We start from the raw sequence: 11956 nt of genomic DNA, 5'->3' as shown, positions 1-11956 counted from the left end.
ATTATTTTATATTATTTTAATATTACATATATATATAAAATAAATAAAAATAATAATTAAATAACGACACGCGTGAGAAAATATGAAAGAGTAAAAAGAGAAATAGAGTAAAATAAGTACCAAGGAGATAGGGAATATAAAAGCAAAAAAAAAAATCAATGAACGTAAAAAGTCAACAATGACGATAATGATTAGAAGAAAAAAAAAAAAAGGAAGAAGAAGAAGAAGAAGTATTATACAAACGAGATAGGTTGAAAGCACGCGTCTCTCGATCGTTAAAGGTAGACATTAAGGAAAGTATTTCTTAATTAGTAGCTCGGTCTGAAACGAGGGTCAGGTGCCGTCCGGCCTTTTAAAGAGAGTTGGAGGTATAACCATCGTTGGCGCTCCCTTAAACACCTAAGCCGAGCCCTAACGCACGAGTTTCTCGTAGATCATGATTTGTCTCAAGTGCCTGAAACTTTTCCGCGTCAACGTTTTCCTGGACGGCCGATAAAACGTCCAAGTAAGCTTGATTCAAGATTAATACGGTCAAATATATAAGCCGCCATGATGTTTACCGCCAAAAATATTTCAAACTTTTTCCATTCTTATTTGTACCAATAATTACACATTGACACTGGACTAATTGTTAAAGATACAAAAATTTCAATAAATTTTTTAATATTTTATCATTTATTTTATATTGCTTTATTATTTTTTTATTTATTATTATTCTATCCTTTTTTTTTATGATTTCGAGTCAGTTTACTACTACTAATACCTAACCTCTACTTCTCGCACCTAACCTATATTTTCAAATAGGTCGTGTCATTTATTTTTTTATTATAATTATTTTTCTATTAGAAAATATAAATTGATATATTATAATACCTTGTTTCAATTTTCATTTTTTTTTTTTCATCTAGTCCATTATACTAATTAACGGCGCATTTATTTTATAGTAGATAATAATGATAATATCGATATTGTTTGTTCTTATAAATATAAAAAGAACAAAAAAATAAAGAGAGAGAGAGAGAGAGAGAGGAAGATAAGAAAAAAATATTGGTACTTATATTAAAATTTGTTATCGATAATAGTGAACGTTTCTTATGTCGTATACAAATAAAATAGAAAATACTTAAATAGTATCACCGCTATCTTACCGTCAATAAATAATTCAGACGTTTATAGATATAAACATATAAAATGCTTATAAGATATTGAAAAATATTGATTACACATCAACTAAACAATATAATAGATAAAATTATTGAACGTAGGATACGTATATGTATAAAAAAAAAAAAAGAACAAGAGCATGAAATTGAAAAAAAGGAAAAATTGATCTCAAGTTTTACGTTTGTTCTTTTCTACTTGTTGAAAAACGAACGTTCCGCTTTATGGCCGAAATTTCATCTCTTTGTGCTTGGACAGAAACCTTCGGTGAACATTTTTCTACTTTCCAACGGGTGTCGCCTATCGTAAAGATGACTTTATGGTTTGTCACGCGAAAGCACACACTTAAAAATCTACCGCGATAGTACTCTTCTCTTCGTGAATAGGGAAACAAGAGAATGGATAAATTGTTGGAAATAAAAAAGAAAAATAATAAAAATATGCAAAGCATAAATTTGTCAAAAAATGAACTTTTTTTCAAATCACTCTTTCTTTTTTGACCAAACCAAAATGTTATATCAAACAGGAAAATGTAATGTATGTAGGTACATATATGTGTGTGTGTGTATACCTGAGGGAACCAATCTTGTAAAAATTCAACGAATCAACGAGTGAATATTGCTCGAATAATGAAACAAATAAATACGTCAAATTTTTTTATCGAATCGACAACAATTGCAATAACATTAATGAAATGACAGCAAACATGACCAGTCGAAAATACAATTTATTTTTGTTATTTATTCGGATCGGAATGGATACGAATTTTTTGAAACGAATTCGTTTAAAGCTTGTTAAAAAATATTTTTAATTTTTTTCTATGTAAATTTATATAAAACGGACTTTATTTTTTTTTTATATATATATATATATATATAATTTCCATTACGCATAAAAACATTATTTCTGAATATTTCTATATAACATAAAGAAAAATATCGTAAACAATGTTATTCGATAATACAAATAAATATATTCATTATCAACAACAATATTATTGAATATTTTGAAAAGATTTTGTTATTATAATAAAAAATAAAGAAAAAACGAGAGAAGTTGATAAAAGTAATTTTTGAAAAATTTTAACATCCAAGCTCTTGGAAGCTTTTATTTTATAGGGTGAATATTTCAAATATCCGATACAAAATTCTTCGACTACCTGACAAAAGGTAGCACCTAAACCTGGATTTCTTTCGGACGAATGATTGAAGTTAAGGATAAGGTTCTGCTGACATAGTGATGAAAAGCGTTCGATCGGAAAATTGGCATGTTTGTCGAAGTTTCGCGAGTTTGATCGTGACTCACGTATGTACACAGGTAGCCAGAACATGAGGTATTGTTATGTGTCCTGCAAATGTCGCGATATTCCAATAAGTCCACTTACAAAAACGTTATCGATCTTGTCATCGTAAATACATATACGTATATATATATATATAAGTATATAATACAATAGATAATATATATTTCGAATTTCTTTTTAAAATCGAATACAAGAATTTTTCCTTTCCTTTTATTATTATCTTTTTTCCTTATCTACTTATTGCCATTATCTTTTATCTTTTCATTTCTTATATGTACTTCTGTTTTGTCAGTAGATAAAAATGAAAAAAATAATTAGATATAATATCAAAAAAGTTTGAAAAAACGTAAACGAAGAAAATAGAATTAATGTTTTAATACCCTATCGCGTATTTTTCCAAATGCTATCACTCGTTTCTTTTCAAACGTGCTCTCAACACGTGAGAAATTTAACAATGTGAATATATTTCTAGTATTTTAAATTCACGACGACGGTTCGATGCACCGGTATTATTAATTCGCGAGCATTCTTGCGACGTAAATTATTCTGCAGATATCGATTAACCATCCCCCCGACTTCTATGGAATATCATGTGATGAACGATTATATCGTAATATGAAATAGATTGATAAATTAGATATTACATATACATATGTATTTATACAGGATATTCTTCTTAACTCGAACATTTGTTTATATATATATAGGTCTTTCTTATTTTTTACAAAATTAATATTTCTTATTAATCTATAAAAGCAAATATTATATAAGAAGAAAAATTATTTTTCAAACTTAATTTTTTTTTTCTTCGTATAACTTTCACATGACATTATAAGTAAACAAGAAATTAATTTATTCATAAGTTATGCAATTGATCCAAATAATATTCTATTTATATACATTCGTGTACACTTGAAACGATCGTGAAAAAGTTCAAATAGTATACGATCGTTCTTTTCCATCTTTATAGCGACAACGGAAACGAAAAATAATGAAAACCAAAGGTGAAAAGTGCAAAGCGAGAAATAAGATGCCAAAAACACTTGGAAAACTGCTGCATCCTCCATTTTTCCTTTACTTATCTCCTCCTACCATTCAAAAGAATGATTCCCTCAAACTGACCAGCGTGTGACTAATAGTAAATGAGTGAGTAAGCAAGTTCAGTTCAAGAGAAAGAAAATGATAAAAGAAATAGAGAAATGTATAGGAAAGAACAATAAATTATTTACTGTAAGTATATATTATAATATAATAAACAAAAATAAAATCGGTATCAAATTGATAATATATCTTAAATCTACTTTTTGCTTATTGTTAGAATATATCATATATATAAATAATAAAAATTACAATTAGATTTAATGACATTATTTATAAATAATTTTTATTTACCAATCATAATGATACCATAAATGTATAATCTTGTATACTATGTAACGTCGAATGCCTTGAAGTTAATATAAAGTATTCTTGAAGTAACAGAACCAATGTAGAATTTAAGAAAGAAATCTCAACCGCCTCCGTGGCGCAAACGGCTAGCGCGTTCGGCTGTTAACCGAAAGGTTGGTGGTTCGAGCCCACCCGGGGGCGAAATTTTTTTTTCTTAGAAAATAAAAAATATCACATATACATAAAAATGTTATTGTTGTTTAAATATTACATATATCTTCTCTTTTTTTATTTTTTCTACATATTTATTTTTCATACGCAAATTTCAAACGTTTATGCATATTATTCGTTGTGGATCCTTGACGTATTTTTTTCCAAAAATAAATAAATACAATTTTCGCATGCCCGTATTGTTATGTACGATCATCTATTTATTTCATTTGCAAATATAATATATTTTATTCCATTTATACGTCACATATATATATATTTAAATTTCCAGCATTTTCCGATAACACCGAACAAACACACATTTGAACGAATGAATACCTTCTCTTCTTAGCCACTAGGTTCTTTTACTGATGGCATAATCAGTAATGCCATTCGACCTTCAATTTTAAAGGATATACAGTCCCTATCTCTTCTTCAGAAAATATAGAGATTCGGAGCACCACATTTTACAAGTGGGCCTCATGAAATATTAATACTGCAGAAGCGTGAGTAATCTTTATGGGCCACACCTATATCGCATTTAAGCTTGGCACGTGCTGCGTTACTTTATATGCTTCTCTCTCGCTTTCCACCATCTCCTCTCTCTATCACTATCCCTCTGTCTCTTTTACTCTCTCTTTCTCTTTCTACTACTCTACCAACTATTCATGTTTCTGTCGATTAGACCGTATGACTTCCGAAGTTACCACCAAACACTTGATTCTAGTTCCCAGAATTACCGATAGATGCTGTAAACTTCTCGGAAGTAAAAGTATACTTTACTTACTATATAAAACTGTTACGTGCATGTAGAATTATCAGTAGGAATTACTAATGTAATATAGCAAATGATGAGTGAGGAATATGATCTTAATGATTAATTCCGGTTCTGATTTTTACTCAATGCAACGACGTAGAAATCAGAAATTTCTGATGCTATAATGATGACAATAAATTTTTATGAACATTATAAAAACAATTACTATTTTAACTTTACGCTGATCAGAGTTAATGTATCATTACATTAAACATTTTAAGATAATTATTATCCCTTTAAAATTTGACTTGATTAATATATTTATAAGTAAAAATTCTCCATAGTCAATAAATTGAATTTGGGATATCTTATTATCTTATAACTTTCTTTTCATATCATGTCTTTTTAACACATTTATTATATGTATCCTTAAGGGAAGGGGGAACAACGGCGCAGCTCAGATAGAAAGAGAGAAAATATATAGATCCCCAAGCATTATTATATAAGCAACAAACTTATTATCTAAACACTCTCTGACATACTACGCGTGTATGTTGGAACTTTGCTATTATCGCCATGCTCATTTTCATTACATTAAATATATATTTCGTCGTATCATATAAGTTACACGCATAAATAATATACAGAGTGCTTGAAAACAGAATTTAGAAAATGAAGAAACAAAGTATATAACCCTTTCGCTACTACGGACTACTATAGTCGTCGCTCTGCGTAAAATACCATTGACGTACTACGGGCAACTATAGTCGCTCATCATAATCGCGGCCGTTGACGATCTAACTCGAGCACCGTACACACTTTTGGCGCGGCGGATAACCCGCTCGTAGCGAAAAGGTTGATATAAAAAAAAAAAAACATTCCTTCTAAGTAATTAAAAGATGCATTTAATAATAACCGCGAGATAGTTCTAAATGTAACCAACCCACTTTACCTTGTTTTGAACATCCCTATAACACGTAAATTGAGATATCATTGATAACGAAATTTTTAACAAGTTTCATTAGATTTCATTTTTACGTATAATTACAGAAAACAATAATAATTTCTAAATGTTCAAAGATTATAAAATAATAAAAAAAACTATTAAAAAAAAATATTACTGTATATCGGTGAATTAACTAAAATTAAGTACAAAATATATAAACAATTAATGGGGAAAGCTTCTAAACGAAGAAGAGAAAAAAAGGAAACAAAAATTACTATTCACAAAAGTACAAATATTAGGAAACACCGATTATTAAACGGAATAATTAGAATTTAAAGATTTTTCAAAAATATGAATTATCCATCAAGTACAATCTCGCTTTTTTATATTCTTATCTCATCAAATGTAATTTTCTCTAATATTCATTCCATCACGAAGAAGACTAAAAATAATGAGGAGGGAGAAAAGAAAGATAGAGAGAGAGAGAGGGAGAGAGAGNGAGAGAGAGAGAGAGAGAGAGAGAGAGAGAGAGAGAGAGAGAGAGAGAGTTGCATTATACCTGTATGTTACCTAGTTTGGCGGTAGCTTCATTTTAGTCAGATAATCCTCTAGTGTATAGAATGTATGTATATACGTGCATATGTGTGTGTGTGTGTGTGTGTAAGAGAGAGAAGAGAGCAAGTCGTTCGCGTTATAGTTGCATAGTACAAAGAGACCTTTAATGAGTTTTGCTTAATCCATTAACGAGCTTGAGAGTATGTATCCATGTATTTCATGTAGGAATTTCACGAAAATGCTACTACCGATTCTTACATTCTGTCAAGTGCACAAACGCTGATAAAGCCTAATTTTCTTTAATACACACACACACACCACAAAATTGTTGGATATTTCTTCTCCTATCTCTTCTTTTCAATATAACGTAAAAAATAAAAATTGCGTACTATTCGATTAAATTAAACACAGAGAATCTGACACGAAAATCTATACGTAATTTGCTTGTATATCGGTCAAATCTACGGTAATGACAAAATGGTTGAGCGGTACGATTGTCGATCGAGGGAAACGTAAGATTATTTTAAAATATGATTGTATTTCATACTTTAAAAATGTTGTTCAAGTCCAAGGAAAATAAGAAAATTAGTTTGAGGTGTGTATACATTTTGTTAGTGAATTGTGCACTTATAGATTATATCTTTTTAAATTTAAAATATCTTATTTTTTGAAAAATAAAAAAAATTAAATAAGAATACATAAAGAAAAACAAAATTAAAAAAAAAAAAAGAGAAGAGAAGAAACGTATATACACCTACATATATATATGTCTCTTTGATCAAGAATAAAATCCAGTCTTGTTTGAAGTTACCCCTATAAAAGAGAACGAAGAAAGAGAAACGTAAAATAAGAAAGAAAAACGAAGGAAGAAAAGAGAAGAAAAAAAAGAAAAAAGAAAAAAAAAAGAACAGAAGGAATTCCAGCGTTGGTATGGAGTCCGCGAGCTTTTCCCTTTTTTCCTCTTTTTCCTTCAGATTTCAGAAGGATACTCGTTATCCTTTTGCAATGCTTATCCTTATTACCTTTCAATTTACCCCATTCTTATAGCTTTGTATTTTTCGTGGTCGGTTTGACCATTATCATATTTTACGCTAGTCAAATATTGTTCGAATTCTATTTAAATCTTTTTCCTTTTCATTTTTTTTTTTTTTTTACAATAATAAATTGATTTTTTTTTTTATTTATTATCATTTATTTACTTTCTCTTTTTTGTACTCTGGGTTACCGCTGCTGCTGCTGTTGTACTCTCATTCCTATCCTTTGGCCTGCTTTCTTCTAAAAGCTCGCACAATACCAACTCGAAAAATTTCAACAAATTCCAATCTCGATGAAACCGAGTACTTGCTTGCTTGCTTGCTTGCTTGCTTACTTGCTTGCTTGCTTGCTCATTCCCTTTCTCTCTCTCTCTCTCTCTCTCTCTCTCTCTCTCTCTCTTCTCACCACTTTTTAGAATTTTTTGTATTTATCTATCTATCTGTCTATCTCTATTTCTTTCTTTCACATTCCTTGTCCCTTACCTTTTTCGTTTTCCCTTTTATTTCTATTCATCTCAAAAGAAAGAAAATTCGGAGAAAAACAATTTCTTTAGTCCATCGTAATCGTGCTTCCGCATTTCCACAGTTAAAGCTCCTACCTTCCTCCCTCCCTCTACCATCCTCTCTATTTTCTCATCACGTTCGGCCACTTCATGCTTACAATCGTTAGAGTGCCTCTCTAAATCTTCTCGACCAAGCTAATCTGCACTTTACTCCCCAAAGGCATCGGCCGCCTATCGAAAAGGCTGGCTCGATGAACAAACGAGATAACGAGACGTGGATAGAAAAGGGTACAAGGGGAGGGGAACAAGAAAGGGAAAGGGAAAGGGAAAGGGAAAGGGAAAGAGAGAGAGAGAGAGCATCGTTTTATTATCTCGATATTCCTAGTTCGATCATCCTTCACGATTAATTATTATCGGATTCCTTCGCGCAATGTCCCCTTTCTCAAACCCTATAATGATTACGATAAGTTAATACACCGTCAAAGTGATACGAGACAACGGCTATATGAATTCGATAGGGAATTTTAAATACGTCTATTGCATTTTTGAAATGTAATCAATAAAAATTGAAGAAGAAAAAAGAGAGAGATTAAAAAAGGTATAATTCAATTTGTGTGTTGGAAAATCTTCCTAAATGATCAAAGATCACGACTTTGTATTATTTATAATATAATACAAATTTACTTTTCCCGTGACTGAAAAAATATATTATATTAAATGTAAAACTCGCTTATATATATTTGGCAAATATTAAATCCATGGAAAATGAACTAACAATTTATTTTTTTTTTATATTTAGGAAAAGATTAAATTAAAATTATATCAAAATTCACGTTAATTATCTATATGACGTTGTAAAAGGTTATCGACTCTGCGTAATTTAATTTCTTTTTCCTTTTTGCCTAAATAAAAATAATATACATATTAATAATATAAAATTAATAATACGACTACGCGCGCTATATTACTCAATATAACTTTGTCCAACTATTTAGCAAATATTAACTTTTCGAATATGTGATAATAAAGTTAAAACCATAACCGTTAGCTAACTAAATGAAAAAGTTACAACTTTAAAAATACATATAAACGAAAGAGAGAGAGAGACAGAGATAGAAGAAATATGTAACTTTTAAAATTACACGATGTTGTATATAAAGGTTAATCATTTTTCTACTATTTATTTTAGCACTCGGAAAATTTCTGAAAAGGAAATAGACAGAAATTTAGTCAAACATGTCGAACACGTGAATCTATCGTTTCCTTTTATTTATTTATTTTCCTCTTCCCTATCTCTCACTCTCTCTCTCTCTCTCTCTCTCTCTCTCTCTCTCTCTCACCCTAGCCCTCTATTTCTCTTTTCCTCATTCGCACGTGAAATATCAGACTTCGATTTAATATAATAGCATCCAGAAGGACTGTAACGTTAAGGTTCGTAATTCAAGACACGATTCAGGTTCCACCCACAGGACTCCTTTGGAAGAATGGCAAACGGTAACACCTCTCGTGTGGAGTCAGCATTATTGTTGGTCACCGTAAATACACAGATGAACGTTCCTGTAAAGTTGGAAGAGTGGACACGTAACGACCTTTTCGAAGTAACTCTACCAACGTCTAACCAACGACCTGGATTTTTTTTCTATATTTTTTTACAAACACTTGTCTAAAGTACGATGAAACATTTCGATGATACCTCGAGAAGTAATTAAGGGTAAGAAAAGGGTATACGGTAGAGTGAGGATTCTTAAATAACTTATTTAATCGTCTATTGTAAAAAACTAAAGAATTATCTTCCGATGTGTTTTTATCAAAAGAAAAAAAAAAACACGAGAAGTTTCGTATCAATCTTGGAAAATGAAAACAAAAAAAAAAAGAACAGAAAATAAAATCTATCTATTCGCCACGAAATAAATTATATGTGTTACAGTATTATCAATCGTAACACAAAATTAAAAAAAAAAATTAACGACATTATTTTTCATTTCATACGCGCTTACAGATTACACACAATATTATATATTATATTATATTCAATATTATGATATATACGGAATACAAATATTAGTATTATGAATCTTAAAAAAAAAATTAAAACATTAATTGAACGCGTCTCGATGTTGAATCACAAAAAGAAAACAAGAAAAAAAATGATTCAAGTACTTAGCTAGATAGGTTAACGTTGAAATACACGTAGGAAGGGATTTTAAAAAGATCGTAGGATTCATCGAATTCTCCAAAGGGATACTCTTCCAGAAGTAACATGCCCAACAAATTGAGTTCAGATTCTGTTTCTTTTCTTTTCTTTTCTTTTCACACACAGATGGGCAAGCAACGCACTCATTTACGCACGCACGCACGCATACATGCACTATCGTCTCTCTCTCTCTCTCTCTCTCTCTCTCTCTCTCTCTCTCTCTCTCTCTCTCTCTTGGAATTTCTTTTAGGCCCTTTCCATTTCGATGGATTTTTCCCACGGGTCAACGAAAAAAGGTTTCGAACTCGATATTCCTCAGGAGGAACTTCTAACCACACTTCGAATGACCACCACCACCTTTCGACAGCCACAAGAAGGGAAAACCTGAATTCGAACTCTCTGATCGAACCCTGAGGTCCTTTCGCTTATACTTCACAACGCCTTGGGCCAATCTACTCTTCTTTTCACACTACTATTCCTTCTTCTTTTATTTTATTTTATTTTATTTTATATTTTATTTTATTTTATTTTATTTTATTTTATTTTATTTTATTTTTATTTTATTTTTATTTCGTATTTTCGTATATTTCGACCGATACAAAATTCTGTGCTGTTAAATCATTGAAAATTACGTTATACAAAAGGATTTTACGTAATTTTTTTTTGCTTTTTTATTCGCACAATTGTATCGACATATTTTATGCGTTAAAATAAGAAGAAAAAGAAAAAAACGATAATGTTATGTATATAAACGCGAACTTTTTATATCTTTTTTTTTTTTTTTTTTTTTTTTTTTTTTTATTAAATTTTGAGATTAAATAAAAAGGTCAGAGATGTATAGGAAATAAAACAAAAGTTTGCATGTATATTTATAAGATTAAAACGTACATTAACTTTTGGCGAGCAACAAGTTCGTAGGAAAACTTCTATCCGTGAATTCTGACATTAAACGAACGATACTAATAGCATTCCCGGTATAACTTGTCGTTTAATGATTCAAGTTATCCGGCTTGAAATGTCTCACACAAGAGCACTATATTCTTTGAAATGGCGTAGGTGAACGGAAGAATGAGAACGTTATGTAATCATAGATGAAGTTTTTTTTATTCTTTTTTTTTTTTTATTTTTAGAAATCTTTTCAATACTCTTCGATAGATATATTCATATTTTATTTCAAACGAAACAAATTCTCCATTGGAAAATAATCTTAAGTTGTTTGACATTATATTAATGAAATAATTTCAATTTTGTTTAAAAATCTTAATAAAATTCTAATTACAGATCTTGACGAATAATATTTTACAATAAGAATACCATCTAATGTAAGTAAAATTCTTTTGTAACGTTATATATTGAAAGCAAAATTTTAATACGCTACAGTGTAGAAAAGAAATTGCGTCAAATCCTCTTCTAACATAATTTTCATATTACACGATTGAAGAAAGAAGAAAAAAACGGAGCCCTTTCATATTATTGCACTTCTAATACGTAACCTCCAGATGGAATGCATTTGTTAAATTAAAATTACTTCGGGATTTGCTTACTTGGCACAGATTCCATATAAAATAGTACAAATAAGCCATAATATAAAAGAGTTGCGCCTGCAAACTTAATCCTCAAAAGCTATCATCAACAAAAATCATGTTAATGTTATCGCGAATGAAATTCTATTATATTATATTATATTATATTTTATATCTATTTTATACATTATATATTGAAATTAACAATACATTTAATTTAAAAAAAAGTTTACTTTATTATTTATTATTATATTAAAATGATGAATATATATTATTGTTTTGTTAAACATTTTCGTGACCGTGTGTTTTTATCGAGATGTTTGAAAACGAGAACATTTTCTTAAATACAAGCAATACTGATAAATTATTATCAATAACGAT

At 29.8% G+C, this 11956-nt stretch overlaps 1 protein-coding gene and 1 non-coding gene across 2 annotated transcripts in view; one reads left to right on the top strand and one right to left on the bottom strand.

Annotated features, from left to right (window-relative positions):
• The window catches only part of LOC106785651 (acetylcholine receptor subunit alpha-like), a gene marked incomplete in the record, with an annotated part of 90855 nt that overhangs the window by 47655 nt on the left and 31244 nt on the right, over positions 1 to 11956 (bottom strand).
• Trnan-guu lies at positions 3981 to 4054 on the top strand. Its single transcript has one exon. It is a non-coding gene; the product is annotated as a tRNA-Asn (tRNA).

The sequence above is a fragment of the Polistes canadensis genome, unplaced genomic scaffold (genome assembly GCF_001313835.1).
Source record: "Polistes canadensis isolate GaletaPanama2010 unplaced genomic scaffold, ASM131383v1 scaffold_54, whole genome shotgun sequence".
Taxonomy (NCBI): domain Eukaryota; kingdom Metazoa; phylum Arthropoda; class Insecta; order Hymenoptera; family Vespidae; genus Polistes; species Polistes canadensis.
Note: the sequence above shows the minus strand (reverse complement) of the source record. Positions and strands in the feature narration are given on the sequence as shown.